The sequence below is a fragment of the Rhipicephalus microplus genome, chromosome 1 (assembly GCF_043290135.1).
Source record: "Rhipicephalus microplus isolate Deutch F79 chromosome 1, USDA_Rmic, whole genome shotgun sequence".
In the NCBI taxonomy this organism is placed as follows: Eukaryota; Metazoa; Arthropoda; class Arachnida; order Ixodida; family Ixodidae; genus Rhipicephalus; species Rhipicephalus microplus.
The window spans coordinates 236,820,368-236,833,672 of NC_134700.1; the positions used below are offsets into that span (position 1 = coordinate 236,820,368).

At 46.2% G+C, this 13,305-nt stretch overlaps 1 long non-coding RNA gene across 1 annotated transcript; it reads left to right on the forward strand.

Moving 5' to 3' along the window:
• Positions 1–2,352: 2,352 nt before the first annotated feature.
• LOC142769393 (uncharacterized) lies at positions 2,353–8,414 on the forward strand. Its single transcript, XR_012885823.1, has 2 exons — positions 2,353–2,530; positions 8,190–8,414. It is a non-coding gene; the product is annotated as an uncharacterized LOC142769393 (long non-coding RNA).
• Positions 8,415–13,305: the final 4,891 nt, after the last annotated feature.

A 13,305-nucleotide genomic window follows, 5' to 3' on the forward strand; every position in this document is an offset into this window, starting at 1 on the left:
CCAAATGTTTGATTCGTTTTATACAAGTACGGCAGCTGACTGGTGGCAGGATAGTTAGATAAGTAGTTACGCAATCATCAACTTTATATACCGAAACTCACACAAAAACACATTACTTCATTTTCTTTCTTGGAATGCAATACTGATTGCTTTGAAACTATGCCATGCAAATTTCACGCGTTTCAGACTGTCCATCCTAAGTCTTGACGGGATCTCGTAGTTCTTGGATTGTGGCCTTGTGCTTCGTGAATAGGTTTCAGATCTTGTCAGTGCTTCAGTTCTAGCTGTGATTAAAATAAAATCAAGAACAAAAAGCACCAAACGACTGTAATTGCAATAATTTTTGGCACTCATTAGAGAAAAAGCCAATGTGTAATAATAAAACTAGAGTTACACGTTGTGTGCCGACATCATTGAATGCGGGATCAGCCATTCAAGTTTGCAATAAGGCATCTACGTTAGAAGAAGTGATTCTCTGCCTAATTTCTAAAAGAAGTGATGTGTGCTGGGAAATATATTTATTCTATGGAAGCACAGATTCGAAAAAGCACCAGCATTTGCGTGCGGCAATGGACGCCTTAGTTATGCAATTATTATATATGCTACATGCAGTGTAATAAACTGAATAAGATCCTGCTGTGATCAACAACTGTAGTGAACAAAAACTGTTGTGATCCTTTCTTGCTCTGATAAAAATGTAGTGTAAATTGTACACGTCACGTGTTTTCGCCAACGTGTGTCCGAAGGAGCACCTCATTGTAGAATACAATTTCAATCTGGGCCCAAACTGAAAAATAAAAATGACGCTGGTGTGCTAGGCTGTCGCAATGAAACAGCGGCTTTGTAATGAGGATATGAAATCTTGAATGGCTTATTAAGTTTCATCACGTACTTTCATCGTAAGCGCGTATTTATTCTGATTGAATCGGACGAACGAAGTACAATAGTCCGCACAAGTAAATGCTTTAGATCGAAATATCTATGTTGAAAGCATTGGAAGAATTGCACAAAAAAAAGACGTTTTGACACAGGATAAATTTCAATTACAATAACTTGGATGACTGAGTTGGATCAGGTGGTAAGAAAAAAATATTCATTGTAACATTGAAGGCGGAAGCTGGAGAATCGCGTTGTAACATGGTTGCAATACCATGACAAGGTATTGTAATACCATTGCAAGCTTAACTATGCATCAATGCCATTGCTATGGTTTTAAACCACGTTCTCTAACAACGCACCCGTCTACCTTTTTGAGTAACTTTTAACAGTGTAATTAGAAGAAATGTTCTAATTTTACCACACTTTATAAAACGTATTATGATAGTACAAGTAATACAAGACACTCAAGAAAACCCGTCTCTGGCTGAGAGGGGAACCCGCCAGGACGACGCCGAACAGGAAACGCGCAATACGTATGGCGTATAGGGTGGCGCCTTTCTTACGAAAGGCATTTGAAACGCGCTTTGCGAAAGTTCTATGACTCCCATCTAAGTGACAGCTCTCTTTTTCTGCACCAACTTTTCAAAAAGGGACCAGTGAGTACCCAAGAAAGTGAGCGTGTCAACATCTTAAAAGACGATGCGCACGGAGCCCGACTAGGCACTCCCGTTCTGCTCTTCAAGACGAAGCTCGAGTTATTTCAAGTTTCTAACGTATTGACCAAATAATAATGAAATTATTATGCTGCTCAAGGACGTGACCGAGCACTGTGTGACGATTGCATATGAACAACTTTTCGAGCAATACAGAACGGAAAGTATGAATTCCAGCGACTCTGCGTAACAACCTTGACTGATAGCGTCACAGTTGCCACGCAGGTGGTTGTTGCTGAGACAGCTATTTTGTAAGGCCCAGAAACATTCTGCGTCCGCATTCGTAAAGCGTGTCACAACCGACGTGTTCATGCGTCACTATTATAAAGCAAAAGGTTATCAGCCAAGCCAACAGTTCATGCAGCTTATGAGGTCTTAATCATGTCACGTATGTTGCAATAGCTTTTCAGAGTAAAAAGAATGAATGAAGAAATACAGAATTTTTTAAAGCACAAAAAGGCTGGTGGCTGCTTGTATCATCATTTATCATCAAAACCTCCACAAGTTTTTGGTATTATGACATGAAATCGCACACCTCAGCTGTTTTAATCTGGGCTGTTCTGTTCAGGAAACGGGCTAGCAATGTACGAGTATAATAAGAAGAAAGCATTATGTAGGAAAATTCTTTAGTATTTTGTCACACATGCGCTGACAAAACCACATACCACATAAACTACACATTTGTTACTGGCATCTGTTGAGTTATAAAAAAGCAAGTAAAAAGTATGAAAGAAGGCCTTAAAATCTCCACTTGCCTGAATAGAACCGCGTGAATACAGTGGAAAACGTTATCGTCACCACGTATCCCACATCCTACAGCTACTCCAAAAGCCGTCTCTAAGCTTACACTAGGACCATGCAAGTCTTTATACTGGTTCTTTGCCTTAGCTTGGCGACATCTTTGGAGAATGATGAAATCGGATCTTTTCTAAATGATGGTGAGAACATTTTTTAGACACGTTCACGTTCGTCTTCGTGATTTGTGAATGAAGGAGCTCGTTTTTCTCTTTTCACTTCTTGATGCATTTTTTTCGGGTGCAGGGTAGCAAACTGAAAGAGTCTTCGAGTAAACTCGCATTCTAATATTCTTTTATCACTATCGCTTTTTCGCGCTCAGGTCTGATTAAAACGTTGCGCTTTCCTTCTTACGAGGGTTATTCCACGCCTAATGTCCCTGCCAGTTTGGCGACCATCTCAAATACATTTAAAAAAATGGCCCCATATCTGCATGTTAATCTGCAAACGTCGTCGAAAGACGTTAGTCGTGCGTGTGAAGAGAGTGAACAAACTGTTTATTTGATATTCTGCACAAGAAAATCACTGAATGGTATTCTTGAGGTGCTGCGTTAGAGTGCCTCGAGCGTGCAGCGGAGGCGAACAAGCGCATCAAGTCAGGTCACAAGTGAGACATGAGCGCTGAAAACGAAATGCGTGGCTTTAAGACTGGTGTGCGCGCCCGTCTCAGAAGTGATAAAGGGTAGAACCCAAGGCGACGGGTAGGTGCCACCCCCGTCTCGTCTTTGCAAAGCATTGGAAACATTCGCCTTTTTTGTGCATGGTCACCGCAGCGTGATTAGTGCTACGGTCCTTACAGTTACTTATGTGTGCCTTTATAATAAACGACACACATGCAGAATATAGAGGCGTTGTTATGGTGCCCCAGGCATGCGCAGTAATTTCTTTTTAATTGACAATTGCGCGAGTATGAACGCTGAACCTTGAGCAAGATTGGTGGGCGCTGCGGATGGGGTCGGCCGTTTCGAGTACCCGGTGCCGTTAAGAGTGTACAAAGAGACAGACAGACAGACAGACAGACAGACAGACAGACAGACCAAAATTTTTGCGTCGAAGGTCCCTAAGAAAAACTATCGTCTTTAAAAAAGTGTGCTGATTTACTGTATTGAGAACAGTGATCTGTTTGAATATTTCGAAGAGAACAAAAAAGACTTCTGGTCACGCAGCTGCCTTCTGAACTTCATGAAATATTGTTTGGTGTTGTTAAGGAGAGCTTGATACCAATGCGTGGCGCCGGCTACTCCTCTTCTCTTGCACAAAAGTCGACATCGCACATTTTGTAGCATACACAAGACTATACATATGTACATAGCACAACACTTACACAATGAGTACACGTTTTTCAACACTGAGCGTCCACATCACACAGAAGCTTGTCATCACTGCTTAGAAATGTGTCCACACCACACTGAGTTTGTAAAAACACAAGCAATCACGCCAATTTACGTGTTCACACAAAACGTGATAGTTCAATAAAACGTCTAAGGTGATCTTGTCGCTTGAATACTGAATTGTCTAAAAATAAATATTAATTACTCGCATATTCGTACAAAGGGCACTATTGGAATAAAAAATATGCAAACATGACACATTTTGGCTCACTTCTTCTAAAAATTGCACTAATATTACTGAGCTTCAAACAACATACACAAGCACCTTTACTTAACATGTAGACCAAAAATTGCACTCATATTACTGAGCTTCAAACACAATACACAAGCACCTTTACTTAACAAGCAGACCAAAATAAATTTGGTCTACATGTTTAGTCTGTATTTGGTGCATTCCTGGCTTGTAATCTTGGAAATGACTGGTGGTGTCATTTATTATTATGCTAAAAGATCAAAACGAGTACGCATGCGCATTAGCTCCAGCCGCATTCTCACCGTGACCAAACACGAAATCGTAGCCTGGACATAAACTGAAGAGGAGCGCTTCAGGCTGTGTTCCAATTTTTAGACAGCACGTAGACAGTCTACGCAGACTGCTTGAATGACAGCACCGAGCCCATGCTGTCCGACAATCGGAACATGTCAGTGTGGCTTTTACGCGATGAGGCGCCACCTCGCGTCGAGAAAGAGAAAGCCAAAATAAACAAACGTAACAGCTGTATTTTCTGGCTGCATATCCAAAGGGTGAATGACGGAGAGTGGGGCGAAGCATCCGTCCGTCCATTTGTTCTTGCTTCCGCCCGCCAATGCGTCCATCTGTGTGAACATCCATGCGTCCATCCGCCCGTCCGCGCGTGCGTCTGTTCGTGCGTCCGCACGTCCATCCCAGCGTCCGTCCCTGCGTTTGTCCATGCATCTGTCCCTGCGTCCGTCCATGCGTCCGTCCCTGCGTTCGTCCATGTGTTCATCCGTCCGTGCAGCCATCCATACGTCCATCCATGCATCTGTCTGTGTGTCTATTCGTCCATCTAGTCAGCACTTCAAGTACCAGCATCTCGCATCTTTTCATCATATATTCCGCATATAGAAGCACCGCCGTCCAGCGGACATTCCAAGGACTAAACGAGAGGTGGCGCACGTACACTTTCTCAAGGCTTGTGCTTCGTGTCTACTTCCCCCCTTTAACCACCTTGAGTTCATAGTATACACTAGTTCACTGTATTCATGGCACTACGGCCCAACGCTCGCTAAACTTTTCTAAAACCAAGGAGGTTACGCCCAGCGAGTATATTCTAACAACTTTTTCTTGTCAGATTGTGCTCAATGTACATGCAAATGGCTGCTAATTGGGAATGAGAGACAAGAGAATTCGGCTTTTGGTTAACGTGCACGCTGCGAATTTTTTATTGTTCAACAACGCACAGGACAAATCTCCCACTGCGCCACCTTGCAGGTCAAAGTATAAGACAAATTTCGTACCGCGACGAGGGACAAATGGGTACCGGTGTAAGGAGCTTCGCCCCTAAAATGAACGTTACTCACATTGAGCGCGGAGAAGCGTTCTTGTGTGCAGCCCACCATTTCGGCGAGATCCGGTCTATCAGAGCGATTCGTAGAGTAGCCATCTTGTTTAGACAGCAAAGTAGCCTGTATTGTATTTGTCTACGATGCGGTCTTCTCGGAGCAGTCTACTTTGTCGGCTACGTGATAATTGGAATGAGACTTAAGATGGCCGCCGTCCATTTAGCTGTCTATTTAGCCGTCTACAGTGAGTATTGAATCACACCCTCAGTTGGCGCCAAGTCGGCCTAGATTGTTTCGCGGTGCTCGTTCAATGCAATATTGCATTTCTTAGTGAACTTAGGCGACTTTGAGTGTATCTATCTATCTATCTATCTATCTATCTATCTATCTATCTATCTATCTATCTATCTATCTATCTAGCCTCCGACGACTTTAAGCTCTCCTGGCCGTTTCGATAATGGTATCGATACCAAACTTGGTATGGGATAACATGACCGCATGCAGAACATATTTGACTAGTCATAACATGGGAATCATGAGATGTATGTCATGAATGTCATGTGTTAGATTTAATAGTCTTGCAGCTCTTGCGGTGGTTCGTTCACATGGCAAGCCGCAAAAGTTGTATGGCATGACATGATTGCATGGCGAACGCAAGCAACAGACCCTAACATGAAAATCATGACATGCGTGTCATGTAACAACATGACTACATGCCACGTTCATGATGCCCTCGCGGCCATTTCGCTCACGTCACATATACCAAACTTGGTATTACGGAACGTAAATGGATGATGAAGGTATGTGACTGGTGAAAACATAATAATCATAATATGCGTGTCATGTAAAAACATGACTACATGCCACGCTCATGATGCGCTGGCGGCAGTTTCGCTTCCTTCACTTATAACAAATTTGCATTATAACACATGAATGAATGACGAAGGTACGATACTGGTGCAAACTTGATAAACACAAGATGCATGTCATGTGAAAACGTGACTATATGCTACGCTCATGATGCGCTCGCGGCCGTTTCGCTAGCTTCACTTGTACGCGATTTGGTATTACGTGACGCCAATGGATGACAAAGGCATGTGTTTAGTGCAAACGTAATAATCATGAGGTGCGTGTCATGTAAGACGCATGAGCATGACTACATGCCACAGTCAAGGTGCCAATACTTTTCAACATGACGTAGTGCACGTGCTCGCCGGCGTTCATTTCGTCGCGTCATGCCGGCGTTGCCACGCCATGGAGGCGCCGGTCCTGCCATGTACTCGCAGGCGTGCGCCGCGCTGCGTTGCTTTGACGCATGCGGGTTTCAGTGCATCCGGCATCCTTCCGTCACGATACGAGGGAGACGCAGTGTTGTATGGGTAACGCATCGGCATAGAGTTTCTCTATGGCATCGGCGCTAAACACAGCATGTCGCATTTCGCGCCGGTTGTCTGTCTGTCTGTCTGTCTGTCTGTCTGTCTGTCTGTCTGTCTGTCTGTCTGTCTGTCTGTCTGTCTGTCTGTCTGTCTGTCTGTCCTACCGTCCATTCGTTCGTCTGTCCGTCCATACGTCAGTCTGCCTGTCTTTCCATCAAACCGTCCGTTCATCCGTCTGTTCGTATGTCCGTCCGTCCGTCCGTCCGTCCGTCCATCCGTCTGTCTGTCTGTCTGTCTGTCTGTCTGTCTGTCTGTCTGTCTGTCTGTCTGTCTGTCTGTCTGTCTGTCTGTCTGTCTGTCTGTCTGTCCGTTTTCCCGTTCATTCGTCCGTCCATCCATCCATTCGTCTATCTAGAAAGCACTCCAAGTACCGCCATCTCGCATTTTTCCATCATATATTCATGATATACAAGTACCGCTATCTAGCCGACCTTCCTAGAACTAAACGAGATGCTACCTACACACACACACAACTACATACATCAGGGACGCACGACCCACAGCTTAAGGAGCTTCGCCAAAAAAATTTGCAGAGTGTGCCTTAACTAAAAGCGGGCTGCAGGTCTCTGTGTCCAATCAGAGTCATCTGTCTCTCACTGCCCATTAGCAGTGATTGAGATGTTCCAGCAGAAAACACCCGTCCATCACTGCGTGCTTAGCGGCTCCTCAGGTTTCAATCATGTGCAACACTGCGATGAGCCCCAGTGTCCATGTCGCCGCCAGTGTAAGCGTTAGCGCCGACTCCTTCGCATCTACAGATGGTTTTGTTTAGCGGGAGATGGCGTAATTTTTCTTAGATTCTTCCGTCATATGTCGAAAGAACAGAAAGCGATATTTAGCTGACCTTGAAAATTACTTGTGTATTTCAGGTCGTGCGATGCGCTATATTACTTGGCTCACGTGTTCTCAAGAACCTCTAGTACCAATCGGTTTCGTTTTCATACCGTGCTCCAAACTTCCTGCTGGGCACGTCTAAATTTAAACCTTTATTCATGGCGAATGCCTCGTCCTTGTAGGCTTCATGCATTGAGACAATGAGAGAAGGAAGAATTAATGGTCAGCTGCCATCTCGTAGTAGGATCACGCATACTACGTGCCACCAAAGAAGCAAAAAAGAGTGTCCCGCAACCGCCGTAATGACAATAAGTGATGCTCACTGAAGCTCCTACGTCGTTTAAAAGCACATAAGTACCTTATGAAGTGGGTCGAGGGATGACTGACACCGTAGCACAGTGGTATAAAATCGGATGCGTTATAAGAAGCTCGCAAATACATATCTTGCCAGTGGCAAATTACCTTTTCATCCGCTTTTAATTTTCACATTTTTCATTACGATTACTCCTTGTAACATTCCCTACACATTTTTGGCATTATTGTCTGTTTGTTCTGATTATTATTTTGTATAAAAAGAACACGATTACGAGCCCTCAATTTTACACTTTCTTTCACAGAGTTGAAGATGGAAGATTGGAATACGGCCGTCGAGCAAACACAAGCGAGACAATACAGTGACTTAACACAAGCTGCAATAATTGAACTAAGGAGAACTGTGAATGCACTGGAAGCAGAGTTGGAAGCTCAGCATCAACAGTGAAGCGCATAAAGCCTGTAGTGACATCTGTCCTGGCTACACTGCGGAAGCGTAAAACGCCAAATACATTTTGACTTTAGTTTGACCATCTCAGAATTATTGCATTATACTCACGCTATTCTATATTGAGCCACAAAGAAGTACAAACAAGAGAGAGATAAAGATGCAAAGAAAGGCAGGGAGGTTAACCAGATGCACATCTAGTTTGCTACACTGCACTGGGGAAGGGATGTAGGGGAGAAAAGAGGTTGCAGAGAGATGAAAAGGTACGTACAAACAAGAGCAATAACTTACTTATGTGCTTAATATGGCAATTTAAAACAAAAGCCTCTATTATTTTACGCCATTTTCTGGCACCTCTCACTACGGTGCTTTGAATATGGTTCCCTTGATCACGTTCATCTATCGCATATATAAAAGGGGCCTTATAACGGCCGCCCTAGATATTTTTTGGCGCTAACGTAACTTAGCAGTGACAGCTCGGTTAAACTCCGATGAGCGAACGTCTGGCTGTGCAGTGGGGGTGACATCAACAGGCTCTTTCTCACAAATATAGACAACAGCTTAAGATTCTAGCACGAGAAACCCAATTGATACACATCACTAGCCTTTGAGTTTCACTTGCTGTAGTATAAAAAAACTCGAAGCCGTCACTGCCAAGCGTTACACCATGATAGAGCAATCACACTTCTGAACAGTCTCCGTGCTCGAAAATCATTTCATTGCCGCACGTGCGAAGGCCTACATCTTGATTTTTTTCTTTGATTATTGATAGATATGTGGTGTTTAACGTTCCAAAACCAGCATATGACTACGAGAGACACCTCTGCGGAGGGCTCAGGAAATGTCGATCACCTGGGGTTCTTTAACGTGCACACAATTTAGAGCACACTGGCCTACAGCACTTTCACATCCACAGAAAATGCATCCGCCGCAACGGGGATTCAATCCCGTGACTTGCGGGTACCTTAGCTACTAGACCACCTCGGCGGGACTGTCCGACTTCGAATTCTGCGCCACTTGCAAGGAGTCGCTGACGTCGGGCAAAGTTCCGACTATGAGGATCACGTTTGGTCACCATTATACCCGCCTCGCCCACTGGAACTTATCCTCTTTCCGACCCTTCTTTCCCGACCCCTGTACAGGGTAGCCAATAAGTTCTTCTAAGTTAACCTCCCTGCCTCTTCCTTTTTTATTTATTTCTCTCTCCAAGGTCAACTGATCTTCCAGCACCCGTGTCGACGCGCGCTTCAACCAGGTCAACGCCATGCGCACCACTGTTGCGTCACATCCCATCAGTGTTCTCATTGGGGAGCTGGTCCATATTGTTTTAGGGGCGAAGCTCCTGAAGCCGTGGGTCGTGCGTCCGCGATGTATGTGTGTATTGTAGTAGTCGTGGTAGTAGAAGTAGTGGTAAAAGTAATTGTAGAATTAGTAGTAGTAGCAATAGTAGTAGTAGCAGTCATAGTAGTAGTAGAAGTTGTTGTTGTTGTAGGTAGCCACTTCTCAGTTAGTCCACGCGATGTCCGCTGGATGTTGGTACTTGTGTATGAATGTATTGTAAAGAAGAGGAAGTGCTCCGGCGCAGAAGCTCGAGCTCGTGAACAGCGGCTGGTGCAATGCCTTACTAGGAACAACCTTTCCGCTCAATAAATCTCCTTTATATTTGGTGGGGCCGTGCTAAGTACCATCCGCTATACCTTCCCGTTATGATTCTGGAACTCCGTTCTCGACGGCTACCCTCTGCTGTACCGAATGCCGATCAGCAGACGCTTCCACTCTCCGGCCACCTGTCCAGGCAGTGTTCTTGAGCGGGATCCACCAATCTTCAGCGTAACAGATGACAACGACGTTGAAGATTTGCTCTCGACTTTCGAACGGGTGAGCGCTTTGAACAGATGGACGGACGCGGACAAGTTGACACGCGTGTCGTTCTACCTCGCGGGGTGTAGCCAGCCTTTGGCTTGGAAACCATGAGAGAGACGTCCGAACGTGGCTGCGATGTGAAACTTCGATTGTAGCAGTCTTCGATCTACTTGCCGTCCGAAAACTTCGTGCCGAGCAGCGTTTGCACGCACGCGCACAAGTGGTGAAACCACGAGTTACATATCAGACGTCATCAATTTGTGCATATGCGTGAACGCCGCAATTACGGAAGTTCAAAAATGTAAGCACTAGTTGAAAGGGATTGACGACGACGCTTTTCAAATGCTTTTAGCGAAAAGCCCGACCACAGTTAATGACGTGATTAGCTTGTGCCAAAGGTACAATGAATTGCGGAAGCAGCGAGCTCTGACGAGACCCACGATTTGGCATCACTGTCCTCCAGCGCACGATTTGGCATCACTGTCTAGTGTGACCAATGGTCATGGCCAAGCGTGGCTAATAGCCGAAATAACAGCATTTGTTCGTGAAGAAGTCACACGACAGCTTTCCTTGGTGCCCTTCACACCAGAGCCCACTCCAACTTTACCATCGTCCCTCCGCGGCGTCATTGAAGGATTGGTCGCCGAGGCCTTACCAGCTGCCCGCGAGCATAATGTTGTGGCTGCTCCACTCCCATACGCCGCGGCTGCAGCCATGCCAACTCGCAAGGTGCCTGCACCTCCGTTCCAGCCTCGCGCGAGCTATCCCCCACGTCCACTCTACTGGACCACCACTAACACCGTGTAAAGGGTAGGAAGTTGATGATGGCATCCCACCGCTCCCACCAGTTGTAAAGGGCTCGAGGTCAATGGCCGGAACGGTGGGCTTCTTGAAGGTAGCTGGCTTTTCGCCGTCGTCCGCATAGCCGAATCTCGCCAGTGAGGGGACGCATTAAGAGAGGTAAAACGAAGATTTATTTATATTATAGATGAAAGATATGAACTCTACAGAGATCCAGAAGATCCCGCATTATATACAACAGATTCAGTTCATGATTCAGCTCATGATTACACACATGATTCAGCTCCTATTCAAAAAGTTGTCTTCGGCTTTTATAGCCCGCCGTCTCCTTACATGGAGGTTCGCAGAAGGCGGTCACCACTCTTGCCACTAATCAGGTAACGAAGTCTATGGGGTCCACCCACCAGAAAGGGTGCACATATTGCACCACTCGGCTAAGCGAAATGGTCTAATGGTAACAGGAGCCCATCACACAAAGACGCACCCGGCCCCCACCTTGAAGGTGTCGCAGGGCGACGAGGTAGAGTCTGGAGAGGGAAGGTGGAGCTCCTCCGGGGAGATGGCCGCTCACCCAAACGTCAGCAGCGGTCCATGCTGCTTTCAGCTTCAGGCAGTCCAAACGCTTGATCCCTGAGAACGGCTCCTTTGACGTCTTCGCAAGCTTCCGGACTGACGGTGCTTTGCGATGGCCTCACGTAGATGACAATAGCTGAGTCGAGAGGTTGACTTAATGAGACCCGCCACTATGGCGCCGTCCCACCTCCCCCCCCGCTGTTCGAGCCCGTTCAACAAAAGTCTCGTCTCGCGAAGCTTTCTTTGAGACCCGACTGCTTCCTGGAACATCTACGGGATAGTGTCTTGCAGACTGGGTGCGGATGGGCTTGAAAGTAGACCAGCTTACGCACAATGGCGTCTGCCCAAAAATGAAACAACCACCAACCCGTGGCGCACCCTCTACAATCGCCTGATATGTCACGTATGGCGACAATCCGGACACGTCGCAAGGCATTGCCACCACCGGACGCATATAAACGATGAAAACCACCGTGAGTCTTTTTTCCCGCTTGAATCCAACACGCATTACAGTTTCTCTACTTCAATGCCTGCCTGCTAACAGGACGACCACCGCCCTCGGTCGGGACGTATTCGCTCGCCCTCTCCATGCCGCCACTCCCCTTCTTCTATGCGTCGACGGCCCGTGTCTAATGAGGAGGAAGAATAGACGACGCAGTTCCTGAGAGAATAACTGCACAGGTTTTGGTTTGCCCAAGTCCTCATTCCTCACCTACCTATGTTACTGATGTGTTCGTTGAAAATATCGCTACTGTCGCTCTTGTAGACACTGGTGTAGCTGTTTCTGTTATGGATGCTGGATTTTGCCGCTCAATTCGTAAGGTTATGACGCCTTTCTCCGGATTATCGCTTCGCACAGCCATTGCTCAACCTGTTCAACCATCCGCAGTCTGTACAGCCCATATAAAAAATTCAGGACGTTCTGTACATGATAGAGTTCATCGTTCTTTCATTGTGCTCCCATACCATTATCTTGGGATGGGACTTTTTATCGCGTCATAACACCGTAATCGGCTGTGCTCGAGCTGAGGCGAAAGTTTGCTCACTGGATGACCGAGCGTCCATCGACAACCAGTCTACCGTTACACTTGTCGTTAACGGCGACACCTACATCCCTTCATGCTCTTTTGCATTCGTACCAGTTTCATGCAGCACCATACTCGACGGCATGGTCTTCTTCACACCATCTCCAATATTCGTCGCCCGAAGAGCCCTCCCACTGCCTTTTGCTGCTCTCGACCTTGTAGAAGGCTTAACCACAATGCCAATTTATAATAATTAGTGATCACCTTTAGCCCGACTATGCCATGAGTGCCTCGACCAAGTCGAGATGGCCAGTTCTACCAGAATTCTCCGTCCCCAATGAGGTGCATTCTACATCCGTCTGTGAACTGGCTGTCGTCTCCACGGCTTACTCAACGTCGGCAAACATGCTTCAACCATTCATCGCTGAAGATTTGACATCTTCGCGGGGTTCACAACTCCCCACCATTCGTGAGTGCAACCGCCATTCTTTCGACGTTGAACAAACATCTCTTGGCCGTGCCTTAGCAGTAGAACACCACATCGACATTGGGTCCCACTCACCGCTGCGACAACGACCATATCGCGTGTCCGCTACAGAACACCGCGTCATTGCTGACCAAGTAGACGACATGCTTCGCAGAGGCGTCATTCGACCTTCACAGAGCCCATGGCTGTCTCCGGTGGTCCTCGTCAAAAAGAAAGACGGTTCT